Source organism: Nothoprocta perdicaria, unplaced genomic scaffold (genome assembly GCF_003342845.1).
Source record: "Nothoprocta perdicaria isolate Ctin4 unplaced genomic scaffold, notPer1 scaffold_275, whole genome shotgun sequence".
Classification (NCBI taxonomy): domain Eukaryota; kingdom Metazoa; phylum Chordata; class Aves; order Tinamiformes; family Tinamidae; genus Nothoprocta; species Nothoprocta perdicaria.
In genome coordinates, this window is record NW_020455505.1 from 685681 (window position 1) to 703636 (window position 17956).

A 17956-nucleotide genomic window follows, 5' to 3' on the forward strand; every position below is an offset into this window, starting at 1 on the left:
ATTTATCTCTCGCCTGTCCAATCTTTTGGGGTGTCTCTTTGCTAAAGTAAAACCTCTTCTCTTGATTACAAAATATTGTTGAGTTTCAAAGCCTGTAGATTTGCTTCACTCAAACATTTTAGTGGCAAATCCTCTCGTTACATCAAAGAGACACTTACTTATTCCAGTATTGCTTGGGTACTTGGATGGGCAAAATCCTTCCATTATTTCATATGTATGTTTGTGACTCTGGCCTTTTGTGTCTAGTAATGCAAAACACGGTCTGAAAAACATCACCATAAGGTACTGTAGCCAAGTGAGGAAAGCAAAACATAAAGACAACAAACACACAGGGCCGGGGACAGAGCTGAACACAGTAGCCACATCTCCTTATGCCTACTTGCATAAAAAAAAAATTGCCTGCCTAACTTTTGCCTGGTCTCCATCCATTCCTTACCAAGCCCCAGCAAGGACACAGCAAAAATCCATGTCTTACATGTGACCTGTAGAGGTAAGACATGGTGAATGTGATCTCTGCTTCTGGTGTTCTCCTGTGTCACATCTATCCTGTTAGCCGTTGATACACCGGTTTTATTTTGCTCGGAATATTTGGGAGCAGGGCGCTTTACAAAGAGAGCAAAGACTTCTTGCAAAGGTTAAATTTCCAGAGCAACAGCTCCCTGGAGAACTGTGCTCCCACTCAGGCATGTGAGCCTGGTTGTCAGGTAGAGATTTCCACACAGATTCAGTCGACAGGCTCTAGGCAGAAACATTACCCACCTCAGCATTCCTCTAAGCTTTGGAAGCGTCGGGGATCCCCAATGAGAATGCCTCTAATGTTCTCAATTTCACAGATGGCTGGGTGAGTGTTGCACCAGAAGAGAGTGTTTCTGCGACACAAGTGCTCTAAAATAACTTGTTCTTCTCTTTCTGTCTAGTTCAATTGCAGGTCAAGCTTTGGAGTAAATAATACAAGCAATTGCAGGGGAAAAAAAATCTATCTCCATGACCTACCCTCCGCTCCAGCTCCGAATTTCTGATTTAAATCATTTTTCATTTAGAAAGTAGAAAAAAATGGATCATGAATGCTGTGTTAGCCTAGTCTTCAGGAAGCTGGTGTCGGGACTGATCTGGAACTGAAGTGCTTGCAAGGATTAACTCTGTACATTCACCTTCCCAAATGGAGAGTCTGCATTCAGCTCTCTGTAGATCTCACCAGTCCCTTATGGCAAGTGATGTTGCTGTTCTTTAAGGAACAGCGTAATCACAGGGCAGATAACTCTGAGCAACCATACATGAAATAAAGCTGCGCTTACAGCTGCAGATAGCTCTTCAAAGAACGGTAACATTTGTGGGAAATGTCCCTGTTTCTAATTTGCAGTCAAGAGTTGGTGCATTGCTTTGTTTTGCTGTAATTGCTCAGGAATCAGCTGATGTTTCTGGCAGTAAGTGGACGAGCTGGCACAGATGATCCCTGTCAAGATAAAGGGGAGTTTTGTTGGTTGTGAGCAATTCCTGGGCTTCGCTGAAGTAGCAAGTCAGACTTGTAGAAGCACATGGCCAAGTGATTCAAAATATTTTCTTTCCAAATCTATTCTGTAAAGCCAAGCTCAGGGAAGGAAAGAGCAGGTGGTGATGACAGATGCTTAGTGGTTTAAAAACACATAGGTGTAGAGAGCACAACAAAGAACAATTTTCCACCTTTGGGATATGCTTGGGGCCCTCTTCAGACAAACCAAATTCTACATTTGCCCCTGTGCTTGCTATATGAAGAGCATTACCCTATCACTTTTGAAAAGCAAATCAGAAGCATTAGGCAAGGTGCTTGATGGTTGGAAATGAGTGGAAAAGCTTCATCCACAACTTCAGAGTTGCACAGAAACTAATGAAAGTAGCTCTAGATCTACACAACCTCCAAAGAACCTAAAATGGGAAATTCACATTGCTATGTCAACAGCCAAGCCAGGAGCTGTGAACCATAGGGCTCCAAGTTTCCTGCAACCTTTGTCCAGCACAGACTGATGGCTTCGCTCCATCCACAGAGCTGTCATCAGTGATGAAGTGACTGATATCACGAAGGAACTTAGCAGCACAGACACCAAGGTGTAGGTATAAATATTAGGGTGTCATTCCCAGAAGGAGCAGAAACTGAAAGTGATGAACCAGAAAAAGTGATGATCAGGGATGTTCAACTCTGAGATGGGGTTCACTCTGGACATTAAAAAATATATATTGGTTGCTTTGGGCCATGAAAGAGATGTCGAGAAGATACAGTAAAAACAGTAATTGGCCTGGCACACCATTTATCAAAGGGGCAAGAGTATAGGTTACCTTGTCAGAGAGTTCTCTTCTAGGCCCAGGGAATATGAACTGAATTAATATGCTGAACATACAGTGCAGAAGAAATCTGTTCTGCAAAAAGGCACGGTCAGTTGTGGAAAGTCAAACCATCCTTAGTTCTTTTCTGGCTGTAACTTTCTCTCTCCCATGGTGGAGGGGATTTAGAGTGTGTGTCCTGCTAATATGTTGGTTTTAGCAAGAAGCAGAAAAAATAGAGGAAAATAGCAACATTGTTTTAGACTACTACAAACAAAGGCTTTTGGCAGGTGGAAGAAGGAAGAATTGCAGACTTTTTGCAACTTTTTTTTTTTTTTTAAATGGTGTTTCTTGTAATGGCCAAAGATGCTGAACAGTTGCAGGGGAGGGCGGCAAAGAGGGGACAAAAGGGAAGCCCAGCTCCTCCTCTCCATGCATTACAACATCCATGCTTGCAAATATGGAGTGGAATTCAGGTATTTTCTGCTCACCCCATGGTCATAGTTGAGATTGTTCAAATTGTTAAGCAGCATCAGCCTTTCATTTTCAGAAAGGTTATGCGTATGTGCACATCCAAATACTGTAATTTTGTGGAAGCCCCATGGGCCAGACTCTTTAGCATTGCCGCTGTAGGGGGAAAAATCAGTGTGATCCTATCCCCAGCACCCATCACCTTGTTCCCATCCTGCAACTTTCCCCTTCATCTCTTTTCTCAGCTCCCATTTTCTGTCTCGCCGCCATCCTCTTGCAACAGAGAGATCAAGTATCTTTACTTGAACAAGTGGCCAAGACCTGCAATGAGCAGTCCCTCAGATATCCTTCACCCCTTCATTCCAGCACAGCAGTAGCCTAGGCTCCTTCCCTCTCCGAATACCAGCCAGGGTCAACATATCACTGACATAAACAGCTGCTGCCCGGCTGGAATGCTGTGTCATGTCATTCACATCAGCAGCACCATGTAGTGGCACTTTGGAACGATTTCAAGGCTTACCAGACTCCCACTAATCTCTTGCTGCCTGACCAGAGCCCACTGCACCTGTAGTGGACTTGACAGTCAGTGAATAAGTGCAAATAAGTGTAGCATTGTCATGTTAACTGAGGGCCAGGTGAGGCTCCAAGCACAATATTTCTTTGGTCAGATGCAGGCAAATGCAGAGATGGAGAGGTTGGCATGAGTGAGAGCTGAAAGCTTTTCTGTCATCGGGGTGGCATTTTTTGACCATTGTACTTGCATAGTTCAAACTGGGAAGAATAACAGATTTGGTATCATAAGTGGGGAAAAAAGAAAACCTTAGTGAGCAAGTCATTCCATAAAGGACAAGAGGGGTGTCACCACTGGTTAACACCAAAGTTCTCTGTTTTCTGATGTCTCGGAGAATACTAGGAGTTGTCAGCTGCTGTTACTAAGCCTAGCTGGGCAAAAATGAGCTCTGCAGATTGTGAGAATCAGAATCTCATTCATTTCATGGGAGCAGCCTTTGAAGATTGCTGCAGTTGCCATCAAGTCTGTGATTCGCAAGGGATGAGGATAAGTGACATACCAACTACTACAAGTATTCCTTGGCAGAGAGGTGTTATGCTGAAAGTCTAAGCCAAAAACTACATTTCCAGGTAGGGATGAAAAAAAGCAATGAACTGTTTATCATCTTATTAATTAAGGAGAGTGAGCATGGACAACCCTATGAACTGTGAGTCATGAGGTGCCTGCCACAGGAATAAGGGGGCTTAGAGCAGAGCAAAGAGCAGGCATGACACAGGAAGCATCTGAGCAAGATCAGCTCAAGAGCTGTGCAGTTTTTCATCAGATCCAAAATATATTGGAGGCATAAGAGTTTATTTATGCCACAGATGGCAGTTTGGTCTCATTTTTATTTGAGCATGCAAGGAAAAATGCATCTATCCTAGTTAAGTAGCAGAACACAACCTTTGCAAGGATAGAAAATGAGAGGAAACATCTTAATGTCACTGCAGTGAAAATGACAGCTGTCCTTGCACTTGCTTCTCAGGGAGAATTAGATGCACAGTCCTCCCCATTTCAGGAGTACAGAGCTGCTATTCCTGATTAGCAAATAGCAGCTCTGCACATGGAAAACTTGCAGGATCCGATCTTGTAGGCAACAGCCACTCTGTGCAAGAACAGGTAGAAGCCAGGAACAGAATTGGCAGGGCTCTGAATTGCATGCTAGCAGACCACAGTATGAATCTGTCACAGTAAGCCAGGCCCTTGCTGCAGGACAGAAGATAAACAAGGGTATCCAGGATTTCACTGCTCGCAGTGACTGTTAGAGAGTTTCATATCTTTTTTTCCGCACTCTCATACTATCAGCACAAGATGCCTAACCCCAGCCTGCCATTCAATCCAACTCAAGATATCTCCTCTATATGCCTGGACTCTATTTGCCATACTTTTCAAGCCTTGCAGTGCACTAAGTGGCTGAAACATCATGAGTCATCAACTATTGTATTTTTTGAGCTGTATTCACATGAAAAATGCAACTGTTGTGGGAGAGATCACCATCTTAATCAATATTTTGCATCACTGAAGATAGTTTTATGCTACAGAAAGTGCATTTGTACCTGGAGTTGTAGGAAAAGAAAAACAGCAAGCTCACCTGTTGGTATCAATTCATTTGCCTTAATGATTATATCACCAATCAGAGGCAACTGGTGCAGCCATTGGTAACAAAGCGTAGCTGCCATGCTAAAGGAGTCTCTAGGTATCAACAACATCATTCGGAGCAACATCATTATTGTGGCAATGGAAAAAAACAGATCATCCAAAGATGTAACTTAAAAAGGTTTGTGTCAAGGAACAAGCCTGGTCTGATTTAAAATGTGATCTCCACAGTGGCAGGGAAGCTTTTGAAGACTGTCGGAAAACCTCTGAGAACTAGCTTTATTTTTTGTTAAGTTTTTTGGGGAAGAGATGGATGTTTTCCCTTTAGACATCTCTAAAGGTCATCTGGCTGAGGTGTTCAGCCATTCTTGCTGCCGCTTTCTGCCAGAGTGTCGGATTTATAGATGCTTACATACCTCTGTAACTTTGTCCATAGTTTACACAGTACAAAGGAGGACACCATGGCTGAATGGTTCACTGTTTTCTTTCACAAATCTAAGAGGGAAAATCTTTGTGAAGGTTGGTAAATTTCTTCACAGAGATAGCACAGCTGTTTTGGAAAACAAAGCATCTCTCTAACACCTCAGGAAAAAGTGTACTGGCTTCATTTTTTTCCACTTGGAATTTACTGCCTCTTGCATTCAAAGTGAAGAAATTTGATATTTTTAGCAACGAGGTATTTGGGGTGAAAACGTAAAGCAAAAATCCAGATATGCATTTACTGCAAGGATAAGCTGGAGTGCTGACAGGCAGCTTCCATTACAAGAGGGCAGTCAGGTAAAACCATCATCCTTTGGATTTGCCTCAAGAAAAACAGAAAAATTCCTTAAGAAAAATTGTGGAAAACCTATATTAGATAGAAGCTTGTGGGTCAGAAGAGGTTGTGTTACAAGGTTTTTTTTTAAAGACTATCCAGCCTGAGATAACAAAGAGGCAGAAAGTATAACGCAGGAAGCTCCACAAAGTGTAGCAATAGGTTATTCTCTGGATCTGCAGCAGAACTTCCTGAAGTGAAATGATTCCAATGAAAAGCAGCAGCCTGAGGGAGAAAAAAAAGGGGCGGGGGGGCATGTGAAATGCTACCTTTTACAAGCAAAAGACAAAAGCAGGCAGCGTGTGGCTGCTACATGACACCGGAGCGAGGAAGACTTGGCCATCCAGGAGAAAAGAACAAGATCCCTGGAGACACAAGCAACATGCAGATCTCACCGGGCTCTTCAAGGGGAGGGGAGAAACATTGCCCTTGAATCACAACACTTGGCAGGATGCCATCCTTCTCTCAGCATCTTTGCTTGTGGTTAGGCAAAACACCACCACGTTTACTGCCAGACAGACCCAGCTGGGAATGAAAAGCTGACAACTGAGTGGATATAATTAAGGTCTGTTGCTCTTAGTCAGACCTTAATCAGGTGAACATTAAAGGAGAGTTCGTCCAGCTGTGTGGCTGATACGTAGTGTACTATGTCAAGAGACATGAGAGGAAGGAGACAGATTGCACATGATGGGGACAATCCATTCGAAGCTGACAGCGTGCAGGAGGCAGAAGTGCTGGGGGACAGCTTATCATTGCCTCCTGACAGATATTCCAACCAGCTTCCATGGGAAAATTCTTCAGTGTGACTGTGTTATTTGTAATATATCTTGATTCAGTTGATTAACCTGAACACTGCTGCATTCAACCCCGCTCAAGGATGTGCATATTTAAGAATGATCTTATTCTCAAGCGTTTCCAGTCAAATTGGACAAAAGGAAAAGACCAGTTTACTGATAAGAAATTGCAGATACAGAAAATTACATCTTCTCTCCACCTGAGAAAAAACAATGCACTTTCAGTCCGGACCTAGGGAGTATCAGACAAGTTTGTACTGACTGCACTTTCCAGCACAAGCTCTGGTCACTCTCTAACCTCGTGAACTGATCTTGCTCACAGCTGTCTCTAGAAGCACCAAAGCAAAGAGGAGGAAGGGTATTTGCTTTAATTCTGGCCTTCAAGTATCTAAGGAATCTTTCGGCAGCTTTGCAATTTTAAAATATTTAAAGGGATGCCATTCCCCTTTTGCCTGCACTTTTTACTTGAGCTACAGTATATTTAGTATCGCTTAAGCCTGATGTGATTTGAAATGGCAGAAGTTTTAAATGACAAAGTACACAACGAGAAAAGCCTCATCAAGCCTTCTTTCTAGCAGCACACTGGCACTGCTTTAATGATGCACACTCACAGGTGTATCATGTCTCTGGTCCTCAGGGGTTCCTTTTCTTTTCAGTTTCCTTTCACAAAAGCCCATGCTGTGGGAGGTGAAGTGACCTAGCTGTTTTGATGACATTGTTTGTCTGATGCAACTACCATTGCCACACATCCTTCTCTTCTCTAGGGACCAATTTGTTTGCCTCCAGCTTCAAAGCGCTGCTTCATTCAGACAGGCTGAGGCATTAATTAGAAGCATGACTCACCTGAAGCCACCTGTATCTAAAGCAAAGGCAGCTAATGGCAAGGCCACTGCAAGGTTACGCAGCTGCTGCTGAGTTGCAGCTGGATTGTACTTGCACTGTAACATGACTTCTGAAATATTGGAAGAAAAAAAAAAAAGAAGAAGAAAAAGGAAAAGAAAAAAAGAAGTGTCTCTAAGGCTCTGCTAACCTGGAAAAGCTGTGCTTACATGCTGCTCCTGAAATACAGCATTCCTGCCAGTTATCTTGCAGATGCTTATATAACATGTAAGCCAAATCCTCCTTCAAATAAGGCCCAGACTGGAACTCCCCACATGCTGTGGAAGAGAAGCATCAATGGAGAAGAACAATAATGCAGATTCTTTGTGTTGACTTTGGTTATGGTGCTAAAACCTGTCTCTCATCTGCAGTCTTTCATCCCATGCTTGTGAAGTGATTTACTAGTGTCAACAAAGGTTTCCAACACTCTTTCGGAGCAGAAGTTTCAATCCTTGTGGATAGAGATATTTGTGGTACTCAAAGGTCTACAGATCTGCAGAAATTTTGCGCCAGGAATACAGTGCATTGCTTCTGATTCCTGATTTTCTCTCTCATCCCATGAGCTCCTCACTTGGCTGTTGGGGCAGCTGTTCTCTGCTGATGTCAATTGGGAAGCATCCAGAACTGCTATGTGAAGTCCTACCTCCTCTTTCAACTGAATCGTTTTAGTTCTATCCCTCACGAAGTCTATTTTTCATTATTATTTTAAGTCTGTAGACTGCAAGTCAGAGGCTGGCTCCCTAGGGCATCAGGCACACATAACAAAGAAGTTTCCCTGAAGAAATGGGTAGTGAGCCATATTTCGGTTTCAAAACTCTAACTCAATTGAAAATGCAAAGATAAATATTTCTTTCATGAACCTATAAAGTATCTAGTTCACAGACACAGGTGGCCGCCATGTATTCATGCTCCTTTGAAAATTCAATTCAAAATAAAGCTTTTCATGCCTATACTGGCCTTTCTTAAAAACCCACCTGAGTTTTCATATTTCTCTAGCACCATTCCAGAGCACCAGAGCCTCAAGAAGGACAGCCAAGCTTAAAGATGCCTCAGTGCTGAATAGGAAGGCAGTGAATGGATACTGACAGGATAACAAACTGCACAGTGTGAAGTGATGGTCTCCAGACCTCCTCGCTCCCCAGTCAGAAAGCAGAGCAGTTGCTTTGCCTGGCACCTGCTCTGCAGCAGGCCCGGAAAAGTAGGGCAAAATGCATTGGGTGTTTTACTGCACTTGTGTCAGGCCTGGCAAACTACAGCATTTAGGAGGATGTTAGCGGTGCTTTCATTCTTTCGGTACTTCATTTTGTGCCCATCTGTTCTCCTGAATGGCGTTGAACTCTGTTTTTGGCTTGGACCCGTTACCGACTGGAAGGACCAGCTCGGTTCAGTGGCAGAACAGGGATGAGATAGAAGCCGTAGCGGCTGGGCTGGGCTGCACGCAGAGCCGCACAGTGCAGCGTGCGCGCAGAAGGATCCGTCTGGCTGTTAATACACACACACAGTGTGCGCACAGCCCCCCCCCCCGCACATATGTTTTGATCCTAGCTTTGTAACTGGCAGCTCCAGGAGTTGGGCCAACAAGCTCTGGCTGTGATTCCATCTGAATACCGTATAAGACACGTTCTAGTACAAAGGTGGTGTTTGCAGCAGAAAGATGAAAAGCCAGGGGTCGTTTTCATCTCCTTTCTGCCTGTCAGTGACATCACTGATTTGGGCTCAAGCCCTAAATAATCCCCCTAATCTACCAGATCAGAAATTCTCAAACATGAAAGTGCTGAGGCTGAAGTTACCCAGATATGATTCAATGCTTGGGTTGAAAGAGTCCAGAATCATAGATGAGGAAGAGCTCAGGCATGTGAGGGGTTAGGCTGGGCCTGGCAGCGCAGCCTTCAGAAGCAGGCGCTTCCTGTGTTACCCTTTCCTATGGCAGAAGGGAGTATTTACATTGTCTTAGCAGCCCAGTCGTGAGGCAGCAATGGGTGATGAAAGGGAAAGCCTGGAGAAAGAGCCTCACTTAGCACAAAGGAGCGTGGCACTATTGCTGTGGGCAGAATCGTTCAGTTACTGAACCCAGGGTTCAGCCCAGGGCTCATTCACGGTTGCTGTCATCACCACACACAAATGTCAAACCAGGTCTTATCAGAACCAGGAGTTTAATGAGTCAGTGATATGAAGGAAACATATGCAGAACCTTAGAAGCATGGGAATAACTTGAAGAAAACTAGCTTCTCTTGTGGGAAACCAGAAAACTGTGCTACTCCCAGTCCCACCTATACCCTCTTCCATGAGACCGGCTCTAACTCATTCTTCTTGACGGAAAGATAACTTGAAACAGATGTTTTTATTTCCCTTTTAGCAGTAGAAAGGAGGCTGTCATTGTGGCAGTCAGCAAAGCAGATCAGGTATAGCTCAAAGCAGGTGAAACTCCATCACCCCAATTGGGGCTTAGGGAGCCAAGCTGATATATGCCTGCCGAGAAGCTGCCTACATGCAGCTGGGGTAATTTGCTCAGCTGGTTTGTGGCTCTTAGTGCTTGCTTAGGGCTCCAAGTTACCCTCTATCAGGAGAGACTTCCCAGAGTCTTCTGGCTCGTTTTTCTCTCCCACATGCATAATTGTGCTTTTATTATTCTGTGCTGAATGCAATTTTCAACTTGCTGTTTGATAAATGTATTTGTGTAATTTAAATAGGTGCTAGGAAGGTTGATGTTTCTGTCCTATAGATAAAGATGATCCTATGCAGAAATTCCTTTTCTCTTCCCTTTATGCCTGTGTGGCTATTCAGGTAAAAACAAATTCTTTCTTTCCTTCTCTTTCAAATACAGGGATATGGAATCAGCTGTTTTGGTTTGTCCCTCAGAGAAGCCCAAAACAGCATTTCAACTACGTCAGCTGTGCTTGAGAAACAGTCCTGATTTGGTTTTCTTCCCTCTAAAAGAAGTGATTCAGATGTCCTAGGTTTTTTCCATCTTGCTCTAGAGAGTATTTGAGCACAGAACTGTGTCTCTGTCTGCAGTGTTGGACTCATTTCTGACCTCTGCAATCATTTGAGGGCAACTTTGCCGCAGAGGTCATTTTGTGATTCAGTCCTAGCTTCTTACCAAGCTTGTTTTCCTTCTTTAACCCTGAAATAACTGTGTGAGCACAAGGTTCTCCCTTACCAGTTTGTGCATTCCTTCATTCTGTTCTTTCCTTTTTAGTAAGAATTTTCTTTGTTAGAGAAGAGAGAGAGATAAGCTGGGACCATGGAGACATAAGTCCCATGTTCCTTTTATGACTCTTCCCAAACCTTCTATCCAGCACCTCCAGGATCACTGGTCTTTGCTCCAATGGTGACATGTCACTATTGCTGGGAGCCATTAGCTCTCTCAGTTTCCTAAAAGCAACAGCTGCCTTGCTAGGAACCCGGTTGTACCTCATTTCAAATGGTCTTTCTTCCAGATATGACTTGGAAAGTGAAGGGGCAACAAAAGCAGCTAATTTACTCATCTATCAGTAGAAACTTCACCAAGAAAAAAAGAGCAAGTCATTTTGTTTTGGAGTAACTTCTCTGTAGCCAGATATTGGGGATTTCCAGCAGCTGCACAGTCCTCCCTACCTATGGTTTTTGGTAATGAATACTAACAATCCTTCACTTGTATTTTAATTGCCTGCCTATCAAGCTTTGTTACTCTGCCCCCTTTTCCTTAATCTTTCATCAAGTGTCACTTTTTTGTTTCTTCTGTTTTGACAAGGCATTTAAACATTTCATTGAAGGGAGGTGTGTGGAGAGGGGAAGAAAGGAAGAAAGAAAGAAAACCTTCCCTCTGCGTTTAGAATGTTCCTTTTTCAGATTAGAAAATAAGTGGCTTTGGTATCTAATTAAAAGTAATAGGTTAATTAGGAATACTTAGATCCTTTCAAACCAGCCTCTATTGACTGCTTTGCAGGCAGGCTACAGTCATAATCTAAACAATGCTTGCAGCTAAAACAGAACGTGTGAGAGGAGGAACCCCAAAATCTAGAGAAATGCTACCAGCATTTACCCAGGAATTCACTAACTGTATAACCTACATTTTCTACCAACAGGAAAGTGTAATCGTTGCTGAGGTGAACGTTGTCTGCTTCTCTTGATGTTCGTCAAACTTGTACTTATTCTCACTACTGCAACTGCTGCTAGGAGCTGAAGCCTTATCTTCTACCAACTAAACAGCCATTATGAGTTAATTTCTGGTGGTGAGTATGTCTTAATCCTTTTTGTCTGTGCAGTAGGGCTGAGCTGGTGGGTTTAAAAAAAAAAAAAAAAAGTAACCTTGGAATTAGAAGAGAGGTGGAAATGCGAATTAATTCACTTCAGCAAAACTCAGGATGAGTTCAGGTGATGGAGAGATCTGTCAGAAGAGCAATGGCGTCTGGCAGAGCACTGTATTATAAAAATATATTTCAGGGTTTATACCAGGTGAGAGCAAAGAACACACAAAAATGGGCCTGGAATGAAGCTAAGTTGATATAATTACAAACTTTAATCAGCAAAAAATGCCTTGCTGGGCCTTTCAGGCATTTGTCAGAAGCTTCCAATTTTTTGCTTGCCCTTGAGCATTTCTTTTTCCATAAGCAGTTTTCTCAGTAAGATGTTCCCTACTGCTTTGCTTAGGATATGGCTCATTGTTTACCAGAACATATTTAGACACTGAAAATATGCTTTTCTTTCAGGAGAGCTTCTGATGTGTGCTGATTTGAGATCTACATCAGCAAATGAGATGGGGAAAGGAGTAAGGGAGGGAGGAAAAAAAGCAAGATTGAGAAAGAAAAACAGCTTTATATGCAGCATCCAATAGTGCAGGTTATCTAATAACAGAAATATAGTCCTAAAATCTTGGTTTTAAGATTCCATTGTTGTAAACAAACTTCTCCTTGGTCAAAAACCTTTGTCGGCAATCTCAGCAGCTTCAAATACTGAGCTTTCATGGTCTTCTTATTCACATTAGACTATTACTGCACCAGGAACAAAACCCATATGAAGGTTTGAGGGACTTTCCATGATGATGTTAGAGCCTTCAACATTCCTTCATCCACTTCTTTCCAAAACCACTGTCCATCAGATGACAGATTTCAAAGTATAGGGATATCACTAAGACTACCTTCTGTAGCCTGCTCGGCATCTCCTGGGCTACAAGCAAATGGGCTGCCCCAAGCAAGTCAGAGAGGCAGTGATGAACATGACAGTGTGCACCTTGCAAAACACAGGGTAAAAGATGATGTTAACCCGCAGATTCCGTGATAATTTTGTGCTAAAACTGTGGCAAAAAGTTTACACAGAAATGACAGAAGAAATGTAGCTTGTCTTCTAATCTTCCAGACTTCCAGAATTTTGTTTCTCTGCAGCTCTTTTCCTATAGTGTTTGGGTTATGTCAGCTGCCCACCATCAAGAAATGGGATTCTTCTTTCACACTGGGGTAAATCAGGCATAACTGCATTGAAAATGATGGTGCTGATGGTGTGACAGGTTAATTGATCCCTAAATATCAGCTTTCTGCAGGGCTGTGCAGAGTATTCAATGCTGATCTTTCAGACCATTCTACTAGTGTTTTTTTTTTCTTCTACAAAAACATAACATTATTTGAAGAAATGGTAATTTTTTTTTTGAGGGGGAAGGTTGGCTCTTTTCAAACAAAAGAGCCACTAAAGCCAGCCCAGCCTACATCTTCCGCATGCTGCAAAGAAGTGCAAGAATCTTGTTTTAGGAAGAAAAGGGGGAAAAAAAAAAAACAGAATAGATACTACACATTGAATGTCCTCCTAGCTGTTAGAAATTAGGGCGTGTTTTAAAGCAAGAAAGTTAATACCCCTTCCCATATGCAGCAATATTATTTCTGACAAGTGGATATTCTGTTCCCTTGCTGCATCCTGGACATTCGCAAAGGCCTACTTTGAGGAATTCCATAGTTTCACTGCATATTATGTGAAACAAGTATTTGCTTCCACAGCGTAGACTCCTGAATTTTTGCTTCTTTATTTTTTGGAAGAGCACAAGAAAAATACCGAGACTTTGGATGAGGCACTGCTCTGCCAGCCAGGCAACCTTGCTTTTGAGCCACACAGAAACTATCAGTTACTTTGGAGACAAGCAATGGCAATAACTAAGCAGGTGCTGTCAAGAATTACAATTACAAATCCTGACTGCAACTGTCCCTTCTTTTCCTTCATGGAGGCTTGCCCAGAAAGTCTTGCAGGAAAAGGAACAAACAGGGCAATGAGCTGAACACCCCACATGCATTCCCCAGTAACCACTGGGAAAACCAAGGCTCATTTTCCCTTCTCTTCTCCCATCCTCTGCCTCTCTCTGCCCTTGGTCTTGCTACAGCAAGCATTGCAACTAATGAATCAAATCCCTGTCAGAACCAAACAACCTGCCTGTTGAGCATCAAATCATCTGCTGACTCCGTATTTACCTTGTACTTAGAGATATGGTGCATCAACAGTCAGCCTCAGATCCTGCTGTAGTTCTCATGCATGTGCTCCCTTCTGCAAACACATGCTATGGATATTTTGGTATCCCACTTTGTGAGGCACTGGGGAGGTTTTCCTATGAACTAACACAAGATTAAAATCTCACAGAGGAACTGGGTCAGCAGACTCTGTGTTGGCAGCTGCTGGGAGAGGAGTGAACAAGCACAATGAGGAGTTGTGGGCAGGGTTCTCCATGGAGGAATTTGTTGAATATCACTAGCAAGACTGTTGGATAAATTCACACCGTTTCTCCATACTTTGGCAGCAGAGACGAGGAAGTAGCAGTGAGAAGGAAGGGCTCAGAGCAAAAGTGAGAAATAAGGTATCTGAATATTTAGGCTAAGTTTTTTTCCCAGAAAAGTCTGAAGAACCATTTGTGTCCAAATCCATAGTCTATGGTGTTTAAGCATGTGAAGTCAAATCTGCTGTGTATTAATTAATACAGGCTGGACTGAGCACACTATGTGATGCTGACAAGATGTTGACTTTGCTCGGGAGTGTTGAGAGTGAAGTGCAGGGAACTTTACTCTCATGAAAAAATCACTGAAGATCCTGCACAGTGAAGGCCTGTTGGGATTAGAGACTTGTTTATGCACATCCAGTCTGCTTTGAAAGGCTCTAGGGCCTGACAGGTACCCACAGGTACCTGGGATGTGTTATAAAAACTCCCACTGCTTGTTGCCAACCAAGGAGCCTTTCTATAGATGGGCAGCTGGTGCTGTTTTGGTTAAACCTGAGTCTCAACCCTGAGCCACACGCTACAGCACAGGTTTGTACGAAGAGGCTCACTCTCATATATCGCAATCACAAATATGAAATGAGCTTATTAAATTGAGATTCTCAGTAAAATCATGTACACCCTTTCTCAAATGGAAGAGGAGCTCTAGCTCTATGAGCTTATTCTTAGTTCAGGATACAAAACCAGAGAATAACTCCCACTGTCATACTTACTTTGGAAAAACAACCTCCTCCTAGAGACCTCTTCACAAGGAGATTTTGCATGGTTTTGTTTAGAAACATAGGATAGGAAGGAGCATGTGCAGTCATCAAAGCTTGTTACTGCAGGGAATCATGCCCTATAATCCCCCCCCACATGAATTTGAGCTTCATTATAGCACACACCATGAAATAACTAAAGAAATGGCAATAAACCATTGTTGCTGAGTCCCTTCTGACTTCACTTTTATTATGGAGATAAATTAATGCACTGCAAAGTACAGCTTTCTGTCTGCCCGATAGCATGTGTGCAGCCTATATTTTGAGATGGGTGGCTTTGAATCACTTGTACAACTTCATTTGCTTCATAAATTCATGATAGAGGATGGATTAAGGAGGGCTTTTAATTCTACAGGCCACCCAAAGACGTTGGCACTTCACTCGGTTAAGTGCCCCCTTCATTTAAACAGTTAGGGCGCTGTTTTTTTGCCATGACTGTAATTCCCAGATGCAAACAAAGATGGTCTGAGATATTGCAGAGCATTTCCATCCACTGTATAGTTTTTCTTGAGTAGAAGGGCTTCCAGTTCTATTTTTCTCTCAAGGCTGCTTTCTAGTAATGACAGAAGCAAACTGGCTTGGCAGTGGAGTAATTTATGCAGTTTCACTACTATGAATCTTGTCCCAGTTTGCCTAATGGAGGATTGGACCAGAGACCTCCTGAACTTCCTTACAAACTTCCTCACAACCAACATGACTATAGCTCTGTAGTCTCTTTGCTGAAACTGGTAACAACGCAGGCACTAAGCATTACAACTACCTAACGCTGTCATGGTTTTGTAACACTTGCACCAATCTCAACCCACAAAAGACAGCTATACTTTTTCCCCTGATAACCAAAGAGAAGAAAACAAAGCGTCCTGAAATCAGCACCTCTGTGAAGATAAAAATGCCAAGCTCGGGCAGTGTAGGGAGTTACTCATGAAGTATTTGAAATGTTTAGGGTGTGGAGTGTTAACTGGGTCATCAACAGTAGGCTGAGCCCTCCCAATTCTCTGTCTACTCCACTGATGGTCCTCCTCTTCTTACAGGTGTTTCTAATGATGGTTAGTACAAGTAAGCACCTTCCAGTTTAATCATGGCCACTCCCGGCATCTACAGCTTTGGGGATATTGTCCAAGAAGTTATTCTCTAGCAGGGTACAGGAGAGGCACAAGTTCTTCCAGGTCCTATACAACTTGGCAAGTGCTTGTTTATTGGCAAATAAATATAGACCTAAGAGGTGCGTTCCTCTGATTCTTTAAAGCAGTAATCATTTCTGACCATCCAGTTTGCCAGAAGCATTATTCTCACTGCTGTAAAATTTCCAAATACCTTTCCACCTCTCCTATGCTGGTGTGGCTGTTGCAGGTCTTGGAATAGTGTTTCAGCTCTAACTCAGGCAGAATTTCCAAGTGCTAGTAGATTCTGACAAGAGGACTAATCCTTTCAATACCCACTGCAAAGAATGCATCATCTGGGACTGCAAAGAAGAGTTAAGCACACAGCCTGACGGAATGACTCTGCAAGACAGGGTAAGAGTGGAAGTGAGTCCATTTTCAGCATTTCTCATCTCCTTACATGTGTATGTAAACAGCAGTGTTCCCTTTGGAACTATACCTTGATCATCATTTGTGACCTGTAGCTTTCTGTCCAAGTCTTGACATTTCTCTTGCTCCAAAATAGCAAATACTCTCTTTTTGGTCAGTCTTTCATTTTAAAATGCTTTCAACCCACTCTTGTTGCAATGGTTGCATGATTTCCAAAGGCATCTGGCTGTCTCTGATCCCCTGGGTCTTGCAAAGGCTGTACAGCGAAAGATATTTTCTTATAAGCTGTCACTTCTCTGATATCACCTCCTGATAGCTAGCTCCAAAGTGAGTCTGCTGCACCTTGCTTAAGTTGCCCAATATACTAAGAAAGCACCTTGAAACTGGAGGAAGAGATGAAAAATCATGCCATAGCCTTGTTCTATGGCAAAACAATTTGTTTGTGCTCTCACTTCTTTTTTTTTTTTTTCCCCCCCCCCCAGACAGTAAATAAAAACACCAACACATTTCATATGCCAGAAGGTTCTAAGAATTTCTGTTTCTCGGGTCTCTTGTTTGGCCTATGTCCCATAGCCTGAGAGGACTGAGCTCCCAGAAATAACAGAAATCAACAGCAAGTAGCAAATGATACTGCCTCCAAGGAGACAAATGGTTAAAAAGACTGGATTTTGACTGAAATGCTGACAGTCCTGTTCCCAGCTGTGCCAGTGACTTCTGCAAAGGTACACGGTCTCTCTCAAACTCTGTTTTGTAGCATGGGGCTGCTTTTTCCTCTGCCTCTCCAGTCTTAAGGACAAGGCCTCTCACCATGTACATGTCCTAGCAAAGGGATCTGACCTCTGCTGTGGCTGCCAAGAGTAATTGCAGTATGGGAAATAGTAATGAGACTGCCTTTCTCCTCTGCCTGGGAACTAGGTAAGGGATAGCATGCTGCTTGACATATTAAAAGAAAAAAGCAGGCACAGAAAGGAGATGGGATTTGTTCCAGGTCACACAGCAAGTCAGTGGCCAGGAACAGGAGCCAGCTCCCACTCGTCCTCTCAGAGCCCTCTTCCTCTTGCTCTGTGCTGAGCTCTTCAGCCTGTACTTTAATCGCTAGACCATGTTTGTTTTCATGGTCTTGCATTCTGCCCATAAAGCACGCCTACCTGATATTGGATCCTCCCGCCTTGGCAGAACAGGTGGGTGGATAACAAGGAGAAAGCTTTCCGTCCTTTGAGTCATTTCCAAGTTAGGATTTCTGCTAGACTGCAGTACGGTGAAGTTCTCAGGGGGATTTCTAGACTTTCTGACTCCTCGTCACAGTAATGCTCCCTTGCCCTTGGGGAAAGGAAGCATGCAGAGTGCTTTAAACCTGAACTGGCAGACAGGAAATGTAGTGCACTGGCGAAGAAGACATGGAATGATAAGAGGCTGAAATGTGCGGAATCCTGAGGGGAGAGAGGAGAGTACAACCCTCTTCGCAACATTAGGATGCATCTACATGTGACTGTAATTCAGCAGGAGGCATACTAGGAAGGCCCATGCAGCCATTTATTGGCCC

At 43.1% G+C, this 17956-nt stretch overlaps 2 long non-coding RNA genes across 2 annotated transcripts; both read left to right on the forward strand.

Moving 5' to 3' along the window:
• Window positions 1-9995: 9995 nt before the first annotated feature.
• LOC112948708 lies at window positions 9996-12969 on the forward strand. Its single transcript, XR_003249682.1, has 3 exons — window positions 9996-10183; window positions 11467-11613; window positions 12091-12969. It is a non-coding gene; the product is annotated as an uncharacterized LOC112948708 (long non-coding RNA).
• A 3073-nt stretch (window positions 12970-16042) lies between these two features.
• LOC112948709 lies at window positions 16043-17123 on the forward strand. The gene is made up of 3 exons (XR_003249683.1): window positions 16043-16106; window positions 16235-16398; window positions 16987-17123. It is a non-coding gene; the product is annotated as an uncharacterized LOC112948709 (long non-coding RNA).
• The last annotated feature ends 833 nt before the right edge of the window (window positions 17124-17956 follow it).